Below are 21360 nucleotides of genomic sequence, written 5' to 3' on the forward strand. Positions count from 1 at the left end.
TATTTAGCCATCGCCTTAGGGCTACAAACGAAATATAAAATGGCATCACAGCATGGTTCTAGTTTTGTTCTGGCCCTGAGTACACGGATGTCTCTGGCGGGGGGACGAGGGTGACGCGTCCCACCCCAATATTTTGAAGTACAAAATATTCTATATTTTATTCTAATTTAATTTATTTACTAACTAAAGAATAACATATAAATAATAATTATTATATTTATTTGGAATATAATATTCAGGCTGTGAAACGATTATAACAGAGTTCTTGATATACCTCAGGGGGTCCGTGAAGGTAAGTAGAAAGGTAACAAATGGAATCAAAGATAATAAACAGGTTGGACTAGGTAGTACAATTTAAATCACTTTCTTTGATGTCCTTCCCTCCAAATTTTACATGCCAGAGACGCCAGTGTCGCAGTGCATTATAGTCACCACTGCTCTAGTGTATTTTTGCATAAAGTTATGTTTTTTGAAACCACTTATGTGTACTTTATTTTGTTTACCTTCTCGTTACAAGGTAGAAATTTTAAAAAAATAAAGAAAAAACTCAAAATTTTCTTTCCAGACCACTATCTCTGTACCAGAGAATATTTTCACAGACTGGCATCACTGCAGGATATACAAAAATAAGAAGATACAAATATTCGTCTCAGAAAAAATAAAAAAGAATAAAGAGAAAGAGTACGATAACATATCTGTTCTTTCATGGGAAAAGAAGAACGATAAAGGAGAGAGAGAATTCGAAGACAAATTAAATGTGGAAAATCGTTTTTTCTTCTTCCTTCCTTAAAAAGAAAAGAGAAAAAAATCTTGTTTAAGGTGGAGAATAAAGATAAGATTTTTTGATAAATGCAAAGTGTGAGACCACACAAAAGTCTGCACATATGGCTAGCAGCAACATTCGAGAGGCGTCCTCTTAATGAACAATTTGTACCGAAAAGAATGGTGTAGCATCAGCAGGGCGAAGATGAATGTAGTCCAAATGATGTATATGTTTTTTTTTTTTTTTTAGATGAGCGTGAGATAGAAAAGGGGAGAGTCAACAAATAAGGCAAAATTAATTGCTTAGACAAAGGCGAAACAAATATTATAATACTTTGTATTATTATTATTATTATTATTATTATTATTATTATTATTATTATAATTACTACTACTACTAATAATAATAATAATAAAAGATGTATCTTGGGGCTAAACGGTTAACTTTTTCGGCTTATGTAAAGGAGACCCGAATTTGATTCTCGATGAGAGACCATGTTCGGTTTTCACGTTAAGTCGTAGGTTCACATTTCATATAGTCTTGGTACTGAATAATAATAATAATAATAATAATAATAATAATAATAATAATAATAATAATAATAATAATAATAACTATTGGGATCAAGAAATCAGAACAGATATAATGGTACCTGCGAACACAGCCGACATCACTATTATCAATAAAATGGACCAAGAAGTGACCTTCATAGATGCAGCAAAACCATTGACTCATAACATACGTACAACATACAGCACGAAAATAAACAAATATAAAGACCTGGCTGACGAAATCAAGAAGCTATGGAAATATCAGAAAATTACAGTATGACCAATCATTATCTCAAGTACAGTAATTGTCACGAAAAGTACTGCGACACAACTTAGAAACGCAAAACAGAAAAAAGCAAAACATCTCCTAAAAATCTACAAAAATCAGAAATACTAGACACCTGTCATATTGTCAGAAAAGTTCTTTGGAGAAGAACTCTTCAACTAATCTGCACTTGCCAGAGACGGCCGTCAGACTATTAAACTCAAACTAGTTTAAACTGAGATCAGCAATAATAATAATAATAATAATAATAATAATAATAATAATAATAATAATAATGGTATTCTAACATAAAGATGGCGATCCTTTCACTTCAAATGACTGTTACTAAGTAACAATACTGGAATACCTTTCAAAGTAACAATTTGTCATTCAAATGTAGAAGTATGTGTGTGTTCTTTTGACTTTTTTTCCTTTTGCAATGAAAGGTGACCATGTTGAGTCTGATAAGGAAGAGAAAAAGTATCAATGACCGAAAAGAGAGATGATGAAAACGGCAAACAAACAGACCAATTAAGCTTTCTCTCTCTCTCTCTTTTACTTCTAATTTTATTCTCATTCTTGTTCCTTTAATTTGGTCTCTTTTTCAAGAGTTTTTAGAAACATTCCTTCTGCTACGGTGGCTAACGCCCTTTAACACATTCTTTTAAACTGGAAAAAATCTGCTCCAATTCAAAGCATTCCGATCGTTTTTTTTATCCTTGCGCATCTAAGTAGTGGATATCTTCTTCCTCTTCTTTGGTGAACTCTTAAAAAAAAATCCGTTCTCCATGGCTTTTCTTCCTGTCTCCACACAAGTGCTTCTTCTCTCCCCCCCAATCTCCCCACTTCATTGTTTCACAATTTGGTGATAACATGACCAAGCTAATTACGAACTGTTCTCACTTAATTGTTTCTTTTTAGACGCCTAATGCTTAAGAAACGTTTGTTTTCCTTCTTCTGTGCGTGTAACCCTGGTGCTGATTGGACGATTTACGTCAAGTATGCGCGTTTGTTAAAAGGTAGGAACAAAAACAGAATAGGTTATTTACTCCTCCTACCATTACATTTTGCAGCCAATGACGGTTATGACGCTGTTTACATGTATTACACTGTTGGCAAGCTCGTTTTATACAATGTATTGGTAAAAATTGTAATTTTCAACGAACTTAAAAAGTTCGTTACTGAAATCTCTATGTTATGTGTGTGTGTGTGTGTGTCGGTGTTATTTGCGATATATATATATATATATATATATATATATATATATATATATATATATATATATATATATATATATATATATATATATATATATTAATTTTGAGCCCTTCATTCGATAATCAAAAACTATCTAAAAGAAGTGATGGAATTTTTCGCGTCACTCCTACCATTCCTGAGATATTGGCCAAAAAAGTTCGGATTTCGGGAGATTTAAGGAGCCATATATTTCGCGAACCGTAAGTCATAGAGAGATAATATTGATGTTGATCAATACCTAAGAGGATGGTGAACATTTTGGTAAAGAAATAGTGGCCACTGGCTAACTGGCCACCGTTAACCAGGTTTTGGCCCCAAAAATTCCGAATTTCGAGAGATTTAAGGAGCCATATTTCAGAAACCGTAAATCATTAGAGAGATGATATTGGTGTTGATGAATACCTAAGAGAATGGTGAACATTTTGGTACCAAATAGTAACCGGTGGGCCACTGGTCATATATGCATTTTCAGTATATATACAGTGATAAAAAAAAATCCCCTAATACACAGGTTTCAAATATGTAGTGCATTATCTATTGAATTTAATCAAATAAATTTAATATATAATTTCATATAAATTTCGAAAAAAAAAAATTCTTTCTACATTAAGACGATTTTGCTTTAAGGTTTTAATACTGCAAAGAACAGAAAAAGGTTTAGTTACATAAGTAAATAGTAGGGAAGGGCATCAAATGTTGAAATGTCTTTTTATACAACTCTTCATGCTCACAGCGCACACACAACCAAAAGCTACAAAGTTCATTTTCTTTGAAAACTTTTTTTCTATGAAGTATAACAGGATAGTTCCAATAGCTGTTCTTGTTCTGTGTTAAAGAGATTCATACCATGTGTGTCACCGATTTCAATTTATAGGAGTTGCGGACACCTTGGCTGGGTTCCGCGGACCCACACGGGTCCGCGGATCCCACTTTGAGAACTATTGCTGTGGAGGATCAGGGGAGCAGAGTTGTCTTCAACATTGGGAGACGGGCAGATTTGAGGCTTATTCTGGGAGGGGGAGGAATGAGACTCATATTACGGTAGATTAATTTGATTTCTGAGGTGAACCTGTTTTATATTATATATCAGGCGAAGTAGATGAAGTAGTGATACATATCAGTATTACAAATCAGTGCCTTGAACACATTCTGAAATCTGAATACATGCATATTTATAATTGGTATATTTCTACTTGGGCAGAAAACGCATTTCAAATCGGATTACTGGCGGCAGGGCCGGATTTAGGCATGGGCCGTATGGGCCCGGGATCAGGGTGGCAAATTTTGAGGGGAGGTATTTAAAAAACTATAAAACTATTGAAAATACATATTTCACCAACAACTCAATAAAAAGGGAAAGCCATTTTTTCATGGGCGTGACTACGATGATATTGTAGCAGATTAGTCGTAGCAAATATTGTCGTAAGTCACTTGGTTATAAAAAAAACTGACTGGTTGGTTATATTATGGTGGTTTGATCAGTTGTCGGTTGATCTGCTGAAAAGGGTGGCAGTAGGCAGCTCGACACTCGTACTTTCACAAATTGGCATTTATTTATTTATTTATTTATTTAACAAATACTAGATACGGCCCGGAGGCCATTTTATACTGGAAATTTAACAACAAGGGAGAGAAATAGGGAAAATCACAATTAGGATTGTCGGCGGTGACGATCGAACCCACGACCTTCCGTATGCAATTCGATGCTCTACCAACAGAGCTATTTTGCTCAGTTTGAAGCAGTGTGGCCTACATTAGCACCAGTTTTGCTTCGGAAAGAAAAGTCAATTACATTTATTTAAATCACTGCTCTTAAAAAAAAAAAGAAAAGAAAAAAGACATGGTGGTGAAACGGGAGAGAAATTGGGAAGTGCTGAAGAAATGTCACTATCGCAACTTAACCGATTTCTCATATCGAAAAAATCTTCAGGACTTATATACCATCGTAAGTATTTGCCTTAAAGTGTTTTTGTATACACCAACAACTAAATGTGCTGCGAAAAGATTATTTTCCACACTGTCAAGACTCAAAAACTATTTGAGATCTACTCTTTCTCAGAAGAGACTGGTTCATCTAGCTGTTTTAAAAATCGAAAATGACTTGATTGTTAAAAACTTGATTTTGATGACGTTATGAATGATTTTGCCAATATCAAAGCAAGACGTAAACAGTTTTGATACACAAAAGTTTCAGAAACGTTATTTTGTAAAATTTTAGGTACAATAATATCACTCATCACTCTTTATATGATTTAAAATTGTTTTATATTTTGCTGTCTTTTACACCATGTAGGCGGGAGCCAGGTGAGGTTTAATGAATCTACTCCAAATGCTGACCAGATATACGAATTAAAATATATTATATAAAGTGAGTAATAAGAAATAAGAACAGTAATAACTAGTAATAGTAATAATTAGTAAGCAGCAAAGGTAAAAGTAATATTTCAAGAAGTGGATCCAGGAGAATGTAAGTTTTGGAGAACGATGCGATTGGTGTGTTTAAGGGCGGCAATTTCTCTAGGGCCCATGGGCGAAAAACATGGAAATCCGGCCCTGACACTGGGGGAATAGTACCCCCAGTTCGAAAATTAGGGAACATGTTCCCCCCGACATTTGCGCCAGTGCTGCTTAGCCACGCTCTTTTACTACACGGCAACGTCGCGTCACAGTCCTTCCTTTTATTTGCCATCTATTGTGTCCCACACTTTAATATACTTTATTCAATTAATTATTATATTTTATTATTTTTTATTGTAGATATGTTAACATTCATTGTCTTCTTTAAAAATGTGTAAATGAAATAAACACGAGAACTATGTATACATATCGTTCTGCATGTGTAACCACGAAGCTGTGTCTTCTTACAGGTGATGAACTGTAATTAATAAAACTCCATTATGATGAGACCAGCACCTAAATGCTCTTCCTGAATTAGAAAACTGCTATTTTTAACCTCATATTTCAACGTCCCTCTTGTATTATTATAAAAATTTATATTTTCAATATCCTCCGCCGCTCATTATGGTTAAAAATCGAAACACTAGCGCATACTTAACTTCCCTTTTCTTTAAAAAAAGAAAAAAAAACCTTTTTATAAAGCCTGCTTTGTTTAATTGTATGAAATCCTTGATTTCTAAGAAAACTCAAGGGCGCAGGAAAGCAAAAATTAATAATAATAATAATAATAATAATAATAATAATAATAATAATAATAATAATAATAATAATAATAATAATAATAATAATAATAAACTTTCCACTAGTTGGTCTGTCAGTCACTTGTGGACTTCTATAATTACATCTGACATCAACCAGCCACATTATGGTAATGAATAAGGAGGCAAAATTGCTAAAGAAAACACACTTGAAAGCAGGAGAATTCATTAGCTTAAATCTTGCTATTTTTACTTTTTTTTTTACCTTCTTAAATCTTGTGTCTGCCCTCCTTCTTCCCTTTTTCACTAAGCCACTATACATCTACCTAAACATTTTATCCTTTAAACGCCTTTTTCAGGAGTCAGCTCGTCTTTGCGTGCTATTTATTATAAACTACTCATGTTTCTTTCTTTTTTAACCATTAATACTTCAATCAGTTTTCTTTTGGTAAAAGAAAAAAAAGAAATAATAATGCAACATCATGATGGATCTTTATTTTTTATTTTTTTTACTCAAATTTTTAATTCATTATTTTACAATGTTCTATGAGTAGATTACTTTGTTTTTTTCTTTCTTTCTTTCTTGTTCAGACAGAGACAAGTGGGTAAGGTGGTGAAGAGCAAAGGGGGAGCGAGAAATGATCAGTTCAAAATCACACACCAATATAATTTTTCATGGCCGCTTTTACACAAATCATGTTGACCCAACAAAGGGTCAAAATCGTGATAACGTTTGACTCTCTCGTATTTGCGTACACGAAAGAACCCTATTTTTCACTTTTGCTCGATGACCTTGAAATAAAAAGAAATGATCGAGGAAAGAAAGAAAGAATGAGCAAGAGACTGAATAACTATATAAATGTCTCGTTCTTAGTTAAAAGACAAAAATACAAAACACCCATAATGCAAAGCCACGATTTAATACTTCGTTAAGAAAGAAGAAGAAAAATAATAACAAAGAACTCTTGTTCCCATTACCTTAAAGAAATCTCCCCCACTGTGAAAGGAAATTGTTTCCATAAAGTGTGGTATCACATAGTAGAGTAAAAGAAGCACGCATTCCCTTCCAAGTTTAGCTATAAACATAGATTTGTAGTTTTATTCTTTATTTTTTTCGAAGTTTTACATCGTACAATTATACTCTTTATATTAATGAAAAAACATGAAAAATGAATTATCATAATGTGAGAACTAGCGAAAGAACAATGCTCCAAGCGAGATCACATCCCATGACAAACGGGTCTTGCGAGCGCTATCAGAATGATACTCTATCCACTCGATCATGTCGTTCAATTTTTTTTTTTTTTTTTTTTTTTTTGTAATTGGTACAATCTTTATGCTACCTTTCTTGATTTACTATCATACATTTTTTTAATAGAATACGGATGATCTCGTGTTCGATTTCAGTTGGGATGCTTTGAACAATTATATCTGATTTTCCCCTTTATTTATAATAGCCATTTCCAACTGGCCGATGTATGGCGCAGGAGCACGCTTTTACAATTAGAGTAATGGCAGAGAGAAACACAGTGAGTGAAGGAGGGGAGGAGATAAGGTAAGAGAATAGAATATACAGGACATGTAGTTACTGATCCACAAGTAATATGCTTGTAAAATTATCAACTACGTTATTGATGTTCTTGTTTATCTATCACTATTCTCTTTTTTATTATCAATGTCAGATAACTTGCCCGCTACTTCCCATCTTTGTGTCATTTATTGAGAAGGGGCAACAACCTATGATGTTACAGAGGAAACAGTTGGAAATTACACACTATACACTAAAATCTTTGATCTATACACTAAAAGTTTTCAATTAGGTGCGTATTTCTTCGGGACATTTGTCGCCTTTAAGGTTGGGAGCTACTGAGCTTGAACGTAATCTTAAAACATTCTATTTTAGGGACTTATGATATTGAATTTGTTGTGATTGTTCAGTATATAAATATTTTGAATCTACTAATTCCCCATAATTTCTAAGTTTAAATAACTAAAATATAAAATACTTAATACAACCTCTCATGGTTATGCTCAAGCTTAAAATGCTCCCCACTTTACGATTAGCCAGCAAACCACGCAAAGAAGGTGAGCTTGCTATCCATTCCGTTACTTGGATTTGTTTCTAGAGTTCAGATTTAATTTGACCTATTTACCGAATTGTGAGCTATACGCTATTGCCACTTTGCTTTATGAAGAGACAACCAAAAACAGTTAGACTTCTGATAAAGCTCAAGACAACAACAATCATTTTACATAATACTTAAAATTTTCACTACATGTGTGGCAACTCCGCACAAAAAAAAATGCCAAGATAATGTATTGTTTCAGTATTAAAACATTCAACCACTGATCAAGTTGGTTATACTTTTGTGAGAACATGAAGATACTGTACCACATTTACGGTATTACTATTTTAATTTGGACAGATGTCTCAGGAGTCATAGTAGCCAAATGTGGCAGCTTTCACTTTTAAGAATGATTTTGGTGATTTTATTATTAATATTAGTCTAATAATTTTTCAGTTTATTTGTGTCATGGTCAAATAAAGTATGAATAATTCCATAATTGTAATTATAATTATTTTGTAATTTAATGCATTATTATTAATGAATATTATTCTTGATATGAGAGTCACTCAAGAATAGCATTCGTAGATACGTACCTTCTAGGAATAGCTATTGTTACCTATTTATGTATATCCTAAGATAGACATTTACAATTGAAGGTATATGATATCGAACTACACTTAACACTTGGAACAATGGCTAAGAGAAACAGAAAGAGGAAAACACGCGGCAAGCAATCTACGAACATGTATTAGTCTTCATGCATCCATAAGTAGTATACTTATAAAACCATCGATTCCACATTCCATGTTTTTATTTGCATGTAACCGTTGCCTTTTATCAAAACATCAGATTCCATCTCTTCCCCCCATTTAGTGGCTACTCTGTGTGCCTTCGGTGCATGTGGTCCTGGGTCCAATTTCCAATAGAAGAGCATTGAATGTATTAAGTTGGTTCGGATTCCATATTAAACTGTATGTCCTTGTCTCATATAACTTTAGTGCTGAAAAGGGATCCTACACTTCACCAAAGCAAACTGACGACAGAGACCATCAAGTTGGAAAAATATTGTTCTAAGACAGGCAACGCATGTTACGGTCTACCGGAGAGATCTACCTGCATAGATGCACCTGTACAGAATCGAGATTTAGAGTAGGATGAATCAGACAAAAATCGTTGACCCAAGTGTCTCGTGGTTACCTATAACTCGTTCCTTCACTACTATTAACATACACGCGCCGGTTGATTTGTACAGAGCATGTATGCAAGTAGACTTCTGCGGTAGATCTTAATGTGTGTGGCTTGCCCAAGAATAACAACTGCTTTGCCGTAGCACGTCCATTCTGATAGAGGAATCCTTAGTTGCATTAAAGCCAATGCTAACTTGAGCCGGGTCATATTGCGTATATGCTGTTTCTTCTATCTTTCTTCTAGGATCCAGAATTTATATTATGAACTAGTCTTCGACCAGCTGGGGACTTCGCCCCACAGACTCCACATTTACTCAGCCTACGGCCCCACAATTCTTATTTCAGCCCTTGAAGAGTCTAAATATCAAAGTTCATATCTCTAACATTAAGAGATTTCGAGATATAGCCAATTTATTTTATTATCAATTGCATCCTCCACTTTTTCCTTTCTATCCGTCTTTTTTCTTCCCTTGTAGGGAAAATATTTTGTTTAAAAAAGCACTGAAACAAATCTATAATTATTTTAAATGAAATGTTTAAATACCAAATTTAATGTCTCTAACCTTAAAGGATTTCGAGATATGGTTATTCTGTTATAACAATTGTAACTTCACCTTTGTCTTTCCTTCTAAGGGATATGTCAAGAAACTGTAAAATATGTGGCTAATTATTTTAAATGGGAAGTTTGTATTTCAAATTTCATGCCTCTACCCTTCGGAGATTTGGGGATACGGACATCTTTACTACAATAATTGCCAACCCTATCTCCCCTCCCCCTGCCCCGTCTAGTTTCCTAAAATTATTCTTTTGTGGTAGCTTACATTACAAATCCTATGCACTGTCACAATTTTAAGTCAGTCAGGACTTGTTCTTTTATACGTATATAGAGATTTATTGCCAAGGATTTTCTTACATTTAGCTTCTTTTGCTAATATTTTACAGTTCCAAAATTACGAAACAAAAAGAAAAGAGAGGTAAACTGTATAAGAACATAAAGCGATGGAAGTTATAAACTGGATTGAAGTCAGTCACTACAAATCTTAAGCTGAGATACAAGGGTAAGCTCCACCTACTATAAACCTTGTCACGCACGTCATGACCTACAGCTATTTTCTAATAAATTTCGGAAACATGTCATCGTTCCGCCTTAATTCTACAGGACGCAACAAATTTGCTATCCTTCGGTGTGTAATTATCTAGCTCTTATCTGGTTACCTGGCACCTGATCAACAGTTAAGCACGAGCTGTTTTCAAGTACAAGGCGGGCAGAAGGAAAACTAAACCCATAAAATAGGAAAAGCAACCTATGTATATTAGCATTTTCTCCGTCATTTGTAATTTATGTGTTAAGCATCACATCATCTCTGTTCGAGTGGTTTTTGCAAAGCATATTTGCATTGTTTACATTCGGAATAAAAATAGAGAGATTTCTTCTAGGTTCAAAACACTAAATTTCAACGTAATTCAATAATTTTGAGTAGATAATAATGTATTATACCACTTATTATATTAGCCTCACAGTAGGAGAAATTAATTTCTAGTTTAAGTTTCCTTCTAATGTGGCTCCAGGGTCCACTCAGAATCTGTAAAATAGAAATCTGAGAAAATCTGGGGGTAAAATCGGCCAGAGTGTCCTGCTTAGGAATCGACTTTTAATTTTTTTCAATGGCTGCTCACGCTTTGGTGCTTCTAAGATAAATCACATCTCGAGTCTCGTATTCGATTTATTTTTAACAGATCCAATAGACCAGTGGTTTTCAAATTAAGAGGGCGTATGATAGATATAAACAAACATCAAGGGGGTACAGGCTACTGTAATGAAATAAAGGGCCTTTGAAAAACCTGAACCTTCCCCTTGACCAACTTCTGCGTACGTCACTATTCAGTGTATTTTTTTTTTTAAAAAAAAAAAGACAATCTGTTTCAGCAGAATAAAATGAAATGAAATGAAATCTTTGAGTTTAACGTCCCACGTTTATGTCTGTTAGGCTAAGGGAGACAAGTGATTAAGATATGTGAGTGATGATGAAAGAATTAGTAGAATGAGACTGTAGGAGGAAAGTGGAGTACCTCGACAAAACCCATAGACACGATATTGTACACCACATTTAGCAGAATAAAAATTATCAATTATTATAGACAACAAATGAGATATTTTAGCACCTTGAAAATTCAATTTTTTTCAAATTTCTCGAAAAGTACTCATTATAATTTACTCTCAGTTACATCAGTTTGTTGAACTACATTAATGTCGATCGTTATATGTTTCATCTCTGGAGAATTAAAGCTAAACAAAATATAATGTTTTAGAGATAACCAATTCTGGACCAAGGGTGGAAATAGAATTCCAGAACTAAAGGAATATTAATTAATAGATGAAATCTGATCGGGCTACGTCACGAGACTGCAAGCCCAGAAAGGCAGAAGGGGCAAGCACTTCCCTGGGGGACCGACTAAACCAATAGCGTTGACGCAGAACAAACAAAGAAACAAAATCAAAATGAAAATGAAATTATCCGTTTAAAGTCCAACGATTATGCCTGTTAGGCTAAAGGAAGCGGATGATTTAGCCAAGTGAATGATGAAGGAAAAATTGGTGGAATGATAATGTAGGAGGAAATAGAAGTACCCGAGAAAACCCACGGGCACGATGTTGTCCACCACAAACTTACTTGACCGGGGATCAAATCGTTGACCCCAGAAACAAAAACAAGATCACCATCCAAGTTTTCCATTTTTTAAAATTAATAATCAGTGCTATTCTTCCTTCTCTTGGCAATCACTTGCAGCTTATTAAGGAGACGAGGTCCCCTCGCGTTCCTCCTCATTTCCACCCCCCTATTTTAGACTATGTCTTACTATCCATACTGATGATGCCGTCTCCAGTGTCATAATGATTAACTTGTTGAGGATATAGGCCTGCTTCAGAATCAGTTTTAAACCTGTGGTTCTTCCCCTCTGAGGCGTGGAGTCCCTGATTCGATTCCATCTCGCACCAAGTGGGACAAACACGTGTAAGTGGATTTTCTCAGGGTTCTTCCGTGTCATCACTTTCTTCATTCTACCATTTCATTCATTTCTCATCAAATCACCGTCTCCCTTAACCTACACGGTATAACTGTGGGACGTAAAAACTGAAATATTTCATTTCATTTCAAACCTGTGGTTATGGTACAGCATAATTTTTCGGCTTATTAGGCAATGGTCATTCATACCATTTTGCTCAGATTGAGATGTATCGACAAATCTTGCATATGTCACAGAACTTTTTTTTTCGTTATACGCGTATAATAATATATTTTTTTTTTAATTTCAAAATTCTGATAAGCCCTACGACCATTTTTCACTGGTGTGAGTCGTGTCGAGCACAACTCAGCACATACAGTAGCACTTAACAATAGATTAAATACAACGAGTTGTCGTCACAGATTGTACTCTGTATATCGTCTACAGAAAAACACGGCTATATACACAAATATAACACAAAAGCCTGCTGTGTCGCACATTCGGTTTACTTTCGTCTCTGGTTTTCTTTGAAACCTATCTAAGTAGTTGTTTTACTTTGATGTAACTTAACTTTTCTCTGTCTCCGATTTTTGTGAAGCCTTCTTTCACATTTTTCTTTTCTGTAGTAATGTAAAGGGAAAAAAGAAGGGTGGTGGTAGAGTCTGGTTCTGTGTGCCTCCCTAATCCCCCATTGACTACCGAAAACGTTTCTTGATTTCTGTCAGAACGTGCCTTCACGACTGTTGTGAAGGATTATTATTTGAATGTTTTAGAAACACACGTGGCACTAAAAGATATACCACAAATAATCGGTGTGCTTTTTTTCCTTCTCTTTCTTCGTGAGAAAGAAGAAGCAAAAAAAGAAAACTTACAAGAAGTATTTTTTTGAGTTAAAAACCCGCTGATTCTGGTACTTGAGAAACGCGTTTTTTCCTTTCTTTCTTTTTAAAAAAGAATCATTCGAACAGGCGGTAAACGTATCAAATGTTTCTTAATGTTGTGTCTTTACTGACTTCCATTTTAGTTTCTTTCTAAAAGCAAAGGAAAAGAGATACGAGACGCACTTCTATGCGATTAAAGGTGGTATTTCATCCCGCTCAGGGGGCGCACTCAAGCGGGGGGTCCACCGGGTACGGACCACCCTCTAAAACTTCGTAACCCAATATGCATTTGAACACTTTTTTTTTTTTAATAAAACTATACCTAGGAGGTGTGTCCAAAAAGTATCGAACCTTATTTTTTTCCCGCGTAAACCATGGGAGAATTTCTTCAGTGTAGATGTAGAGGGGACACTCATGCGCAGTCATGAATTTTTCCCGCCCGCAGGAAGCATCAGTTGCTGGAGTCGACCGAGTGAAGACGTGTAATGCATCGGTCGTCGGATTTCAGTTTTTTGTAAAATGACAGAAACACTTCAACAGTGATATTACATCAGATTTTGCCAAAAGCTTGGCAATACCCAAGCGGAAACCATTTAATCGGATCGGTACATTCAATTTCGAACGGGCTTCGGGTCCCGGGTTCAAACCCTGCTCCCGCCAAGTGAACTTTGTGGTGGACAAACACCGTGTGCGTGGGTTTTCTCGGGGTTCTCCCGTTTCCTCCCACTTTCTTCATTCCACCATTTCATTCATCTCTCATCATCACCGTCTCCTTTAGCCTAACCGGCATAACCGTGGGACGTAAAACTTAAAGATTTCATTTCATTTCATTTTCAATTTCGAACGAGAATTTGGTCGTAGGAGAATGTCCGCGAAATTTGATTCAGACTTTTGTCGCAGCTCCAGTACGCGAGCGGAACGTACTTATAATTTCAACTTCAGGATTAACAGTATGCGAGCGGTCACGCGTGAATAAACAACAAACATATGAAGTCTCTCTTAATCTTTAGCTGCAGACAGATCCGGGGGTGCAAGTACACTTTGAATAATAGAGACGAATTACCTTGCCCAGTTTATTGCTAAAAAGAAAAAGTAAAGTTACAGTTGAAGTCCGTCGGTTAATTTGGAGTTACCAATGCCGAAAAAGAGACTGACCGACGGACTCCCGACTTATACAGTACGACGTGTGTCTACGAAGTTACATCAATTCTTGGAGACACATCACATTTATAGTAAATGCAAAAAACGTGACAAGTTTCTGCAACTTACGTCAGATCTTATGACTATTTTGTACTTTGGTCACCAATGTTAACTTTCCATATACACCCTTTTGTACACCCAGCACTTAAGCTGCGTGCGCACATAGACTCCAAGTATTTTCCCTTTTCGTACACATTTTTTGTTATATTAAAAAAAATGACACATTGATATTCAGTGCTTAAGTCCTCATCACGTGTAAGGCCTAGTGACAATTTCCTAACAAACATCTCCAAAAACCTTTCATATCCTGTTCTGAATTACCCCTTTGGCTTTGTCTCACCCTTGAAGTCTCTCTTACGATATCCAATGTTGTTAATAGGAATTTTCCATTAAGAATATCCTATCATTTGGATTTAAGAACACACAAAACACACATATTGAACAGATGAAATAAGCGAAACAGACATATATATATCTATATATATATATATATATATATATATATATATATATATATATATATATATATATATATATATATATATATATATATATATATATATAATATAAACAAATGGTAACTTCTCAATTAAGAAGGGGAGATCGGCCGTCCTTTTAACATCCCATAGCATAACTAGGAATGCAATGTATATACCCGATTGCAATGAAATGAGCTGAGCGAGCTTAAACTACGTAATCAGGAAGCGTTTTTCGGTGATTATTCCTCGATGGTACATCGGATTTTTGATTTCGACCTATGTTGTCACTCAGCACGACATACTCTATCAGCGTGCTAAGTTTGGTTGAGATCGGCCAAACGGTCTAGGAGTAAGCGTTTTTCGGTGATTATTCCTCGATGGTACATCGGATTTTTTATTTCGACCTATGTTGTCACTCAGCACGACATACTCTATCAGCGTCCTAAGTTTGGTTGAGATCGGCCAAACGGTCTAGGAGGAGTTCGCGGACAACCAAACGGCTAACCCGAGTATAAGAGCTTCGCTTCGCTCAGCTCAATTAAATATGATTAACCAACAATAACAATCACATAATATTCAGGTAAAGAAAAAAAGAAAAATACAATAATAAGATGTACGGCTGTGACACTTTCATCGCCAAACACAACATTCCTGTGTGTCTTCAGGCTCCTTACTCACCCGTCATGGCTCCGTGTGACTTTTGGTTATTTCCCAAGCTGAAAATGCCACTGAAAAGGGCCTAATTTGTGTCAAGAGAAGACATTTTGTGGAATGCGACGGCACGATTGCTCATCATTCCAAAAACGGAGTTGCAGAAGTGTTTCCAACAATGGCGGGAACATTGGGGAAAGTGTGTGCATTACCAAGGAGATTACTTTGAAAGGAATTACGGATTAATGTTTCGGATTTAACAATCAATAAAATGTATTTTTGCCAACCAAAGGTTCAATACTTTCTGAACACACCTCGTATTTAGCAGATAAATGATTGACCTAGCATAAAGATTTGATCTTACATTTCGACTGTACTCTTTCCTTTTTTTTTTTTTTTTTTTAAAAAAAAGAAGAACAATCTAATTGTATACTTTTCTAGTTGTATACGTTTACGTTTTTCCTAGTAATATAAGTAAGTATGTTTAACAATTAATCTTTATTTCGAGTGCAGAAGAACACCGGTTCGGTTCACTACTACATATACGTAATGATTTTATAGTATTAGATCCTCTAAACTTTACCCTGCTCCACCCAAAAAAAAACTGGGTGCGCGCCTGATTCTGGGCACTTAACTCCATGCAACTTACACGAAAAATCTGCAAACTCGTTCGGGCTCGTTCGGAACCGAACTCGCACTAAATGACTGAGCACAAGAAAGAGACGTATTGAGGGTAGTGAACACGAGCCCAACTGAGGGAAGTGAGCCCTAGCGCGAGTACCTCCTTGAGAACACACTTGATAAATGCAGGTAATGAAATTGAGGGTTGAGGTATTTATTTGTTTATTTAAACTTTGAAATACTAAAATTCCAATGACTGAATCATGACCAACGCATTAGCCGCATTGAAAAACTGCTTCTGGGGAGATCAACGAAATCTACCGTGCCAAGTCAGTCAGAGAGTAAATTAGGTTTAGATTTTTCCCGGATATTATATCAAGAAATCACTTCTGTGTAATAATATGATTCCTTAGCTTCGACATGAATGCGACCTGATTAGACAGTCCCAAAAGCTATCTTTATGCTTTCATGGATTCATAAAAAATTGAATTTCGTGTGCGAAACCAGGAGAAAATGTTTCAGAAGAGGATCAATTAGTTTCTGCCAAAGATCGATGTCCTTTCCCCTAATTCAAATCATCTAAGTGACAAACTTAGCTATACATTTTGGATGCGTTCAGGTATGAAGTCCAAATATATGGGAAATAAATCTCTATGTTTGGGCAAGGAACAGCACGACTAGAAAATCGACGGCCCTCTTGTTATGAAACTAGTGAAGCCTCTCTTCAGCTTACCTCGATTCAACTTACCTAGAAACCTCAAGGAAAAGAAAAAGAGTTGGTCGGTACCTTGAATAATGTAAGGTCAGAGATACCCGGTGACCACCAAAATCCCTGGATAGGCTTGATATTAGTCGAAAATTTGTGGTTGAAGGAACAAGGAAAGGAAAGACATTTTACTCAACTGATGCAACAAAAGGAATTGAACTCGAAGGAGCAAAGAAAGGCAAAATAATAATAATAATAATAATAATAATAATAATAATAATAATAATAATAATAATAATAATAATAATAATAATAATAATAATAATAATAATAATAATAATAATAATAATAATCAAGTATCCGTGCAAGGGAAGAAAAGACTTTCTATTAGTTGTCATCTCTTCCTTCTTATGCAAAGTTGTCTTATGCAAATTGCCAGTAATCGCAAGACCCCTCTTCCCTACATAAACTTTTCATCATACAACAATACGAAATACGGCATTGACAGTATTCTCCTAATGACCAGGAAAGAAAATTGGTTGAAGCAGAGTATCGAGGTGGCCTGTCCATACCTTCCACAACGTTTTGTACTTGGCAGCCATTCAAGTCTGGATTGTGCAGACAGCAACCGAAAGAAGCTTATTGATATTTATCTGTCTCTTTCAAAATGAAATGAAATATTTACCTTAAAGTTCCATTCTGTCTTCCAGGCTGAAAGACAATGTGAGTGAATGATTATGAAAAAATTGGTGCGATGGGAATGTGGGAGGAAACGAGGGAACTTCGAAAAAATCCACTAACGTTCACCACAAGCATACATTGTCCGAATTCGAACTAGAAATACTCTGCATCAGAAGTAAGCACTCTACCACGGAGACACGGTGCCTCCATATTCCCTCTTTCAACGTTCTGGCTCTTTGATACCAGAGAAATACTCAAATGTATGCGGATGACTAACAGATGAAATGAAGCCACGATTACTTAGTTCTCACACATATATAATTATGTTGTATTCTAATTTGTATAATGTATTGTATAATGTTAATTTATGAGAGTATACCAACCACTAAACTCCTTAATTCCTGGTGTTCTATATTCTTTTTTGAACCACAGGGGAAGGAAATTGACCATCCTGTTTCTACTGTTGTAATAGCTTAGGCAGCCTTTACCAATAGCTACTTAGGATAAGTGGACTAGAAGCTGGTTTCAGATAGAATAATCAATAGCCTACATATTAAGATATGTAAATACAATCCAGGGAGACTTAGGAAGAAGTTGGACAAGTGCTATATCTGGATCATTAGACTCTATGGTTCAGAGATTTGGACATTACGGAAGTTAGAGAAGAAATATTTAGAGAGCTTCGAAATGTGGTATTGGAGGAAGGTGGAGAAGATACAATGGACAGAGAGCAACAAATGAAGATGTTTTAAAACGGATAGGAGAGAAGAGGATACTTCTAGGCAGCATCCTTCGTAGGAAGGCCAATTGGGTTGGACATATCTTGCGAAGAAATTGTCTTCTTCATACCACCATAGAAGGGAAGATGGAAGGAAAGCGAGGAATAGGAAGAAGAAGAACACAACTGATCGATGATTTGACAAACAGAAGAAAATATTAGGAGTTCAAAGAGGAAGAAACATTCCCAAGCCTAAACCTAAAATTTAAAAAAAAAAAAAAAAAAAAAAAAAAAAAAACAGGAAAGGCAGAATACTTAATAGTAATATATTGTTTATGTATTGAATTTTACGGTGGTTACCGTCTTAGATTATCGAAGGATTTAGCAGTCTATTAGAGAATTGAGAACTGTAGGATTGCTTAATAGACTAGTTGAGGATGTCTCGTCTTGAAAAGGTGTCGTGAAAGAGATGTCTCGTTTTGGATTTTTTTTTTTTTTAATTGGAAGAACTCTGTCTTGTCGACACCCTAAAATAAAATAAAAAAAAAAACTTTACATAATTATAAACTGGCAAATCACTTGCGCAAAGTGAGAAATTTCCTTGCATTCCAGACCTTCGGTTATCCTTTTGAATCTTGAATTTATTATTATTATTATTATTATTATTATTATTATTATTATTATTATTATTATTATTATTATTATTATTATTATTGCTGGTAGTAGTAGCAATAATAATAATAATAATAATAATAATAATAATAATAATAATAATAATAATAATAATAATAATAATAATAATAATAATAATAATAATAGGGACTTTTGGCTGTTTTTGCAATGTTTCAAGAGTAAAGCAACACAATTTGATACCTTCATCGTGCTACTCCCGTTTCCTCCCACTTTATCATTCCACCAATTCTTCCAACAACATTAACTTGCTTTAATCATCGTCTCTCTTAGCCTAAGGGGCACAATTGTTGGACATTAGACTCAAAGATTTCATTTCATTTCATAATTTTATATCTTACATTACCTTAATATCCATTTTGAATACAGGGCAGTGGCGGATCTAGGCCAGGACCGGGGGGCCTAGACCCCCAGTTTTTTCTAGTGACAAAAATAATTTAAGCTATTATTTATATATTTTTTTAAGGTTTATGGTAAACTCATGATATACCTTCATAGTGTGAGTTCTGGCTGGCCCCCCAGTGTTTACCTTCTAGATTCCCAGCTGATACATTGCCCGCGGTGACTCAGTGGTAGAGCGTTCACCTCTGGTGCGTGGGGTTCCTAGTTCGATCCCGGCTTGCACCAAGTGAACTTTGTGGTAGCCAAACACCGTGTGCGTGGGTTTTCTCGCCCGTTTCCTCCCACTTTATTCATTCCACCATTTCATTTATTTCTCACCATCACCGTCTCCTTTAGGCTAGCCAGCATAACCGTGGAACGTAAAACTCAAAGATTTCATTTCATTTCATTTTCATTTTGAATACATTAATACCCGTTTTGATTAGAGTAGCATTCCTGCTAATTACATCAATAGTCATTTTGATTACATTAGTACCCATTCTGATTACTTTAGTACCCATTCTGTTTATAGCAATACCCTTTCTGATTAGTCTACGTTACTTTTTACTCATTCTGATTATATTTGTACCCATCCTCATTACATTAGTATCCAAGATCAATTATGACGGGGGGTCTGAGGCCGGTAAACCAGGGCCGTAACTTGTGGGAGGGCAGGGAGGCAACTGCCCCCTAAGGAAGTGAGGGGGCCCATTTTAAGACAAAATTTTCTTATTCCGTATACGATACAAACATGAAATTATAAATGAAGCATCAAACAGGTTCACTACATTACATAAACAAAACAGCACACAAAAGGTAAATAAAACAAAAACGAGTCGTGGGCGCATTTCAGCAAAAAATGTCTACTATTAGGGGCCCTAAAAATAATATTTATTCGTATGGTTTTGAGATTTGTCAATATTGTCCCCTTAATTAATTTGTCATGTATGGAACGGGCCCAAGGTCGTAACTAACGGCCTCGTAGACCTTGCCGTGCAGGAGGGCCCACAGACTCCGGGGAGCCCATAAAGAGTAAGAGAAAGATGGAAAAATGGAACCCAAGAATTAGAAAATCAATTTTTTCTAGGGGACCCAAATACGAGTATTAATGCTAGCCCCCTTCCAGAAAAAAAATCTAAGTCACGGCACTGCGGTGAACCCCCACGTGGGCCCGCCCCTGACATTCAATGGCCACTCTTGAGGAAAGTGAGAGCTCTTTAGTCACTCAGCGTATACAAGAATTTGAACATTAAGTAATCTTTTTCCCTTAGCTTGTGGCATTTTTTTTTTTTTTTTTTTTTTTTTTATCGATGCGACTTCCTGGAAACACTTGAACTACTAAGCCAAACGTAGAAAACCAATCTGTCTGCATTATTTCTGATGTTTGTCCTCCTCTCTAATATTATATTTTCCAAAATTTTACACGTAATTTCTCAAACCTTGATTTCTTGTAAAGCCCACAATTTTGAATCTCTATTTTTCGAAAATTTCAAGAACAAGACATAGACTCACAATATAATTACATGAGCAACTGGAAAATCTTCACAACAGCAATCTTATTCTTGCAAAATTACAAACCAGACGAATCGTTTGAAAACTTAATCCTGCTTTTCTTTGCACAACTGCCTCAGCGCATATGTGGTTAAATGAAAGTTTTTTTTTTCCTTTGAGTCTACCCATAGAAATCGACGAATGTTTTCCCACGAGTGTAGGCTTCCGCTATTCATGCAGTATTTCATCTTTTCTTTTGCATCTTTAGTTAATAAAGGGGTAGACGAGTTTTCTTCTTATGTACTACATTATACAGATAGAAATGTATATATGACAAAAAAAATAATAAAAAAATAGAAATAAACGAAACAAGACACATTCCATGTGGGGTTTGCATCCACTGACAGGAAATGGTTGATCTCAAGCTTCTTCTTCGCTTTAGTTTCCAGATTCAACCCTTTTTCCCTGGCGACGAAGATTCATGCTCAACTTGCATATGGGAATGAAAGGGGTTGAGCTCAGATTTACGGCTGAGATTTTCATAAAGCGCTACTTCCTCTTCCTGAATATACATACTTCTTACCTTTCTTCTCTCCTTTTTTTGTTCT

Source organism: Thermobia domestica, chromosome 15 (genome assembly GCF_964235325.1).
Source record: "Thermobia domestica chromosome 15, izTheDome1.hap1.1, whole genome shotgun sequence".
Lineage (NCBI taxonomy): Eukaryota > Metazoa > Arthropoda > Insecta > Zygentoma > Lepismatidae > Thermobia > Thermobia domestica.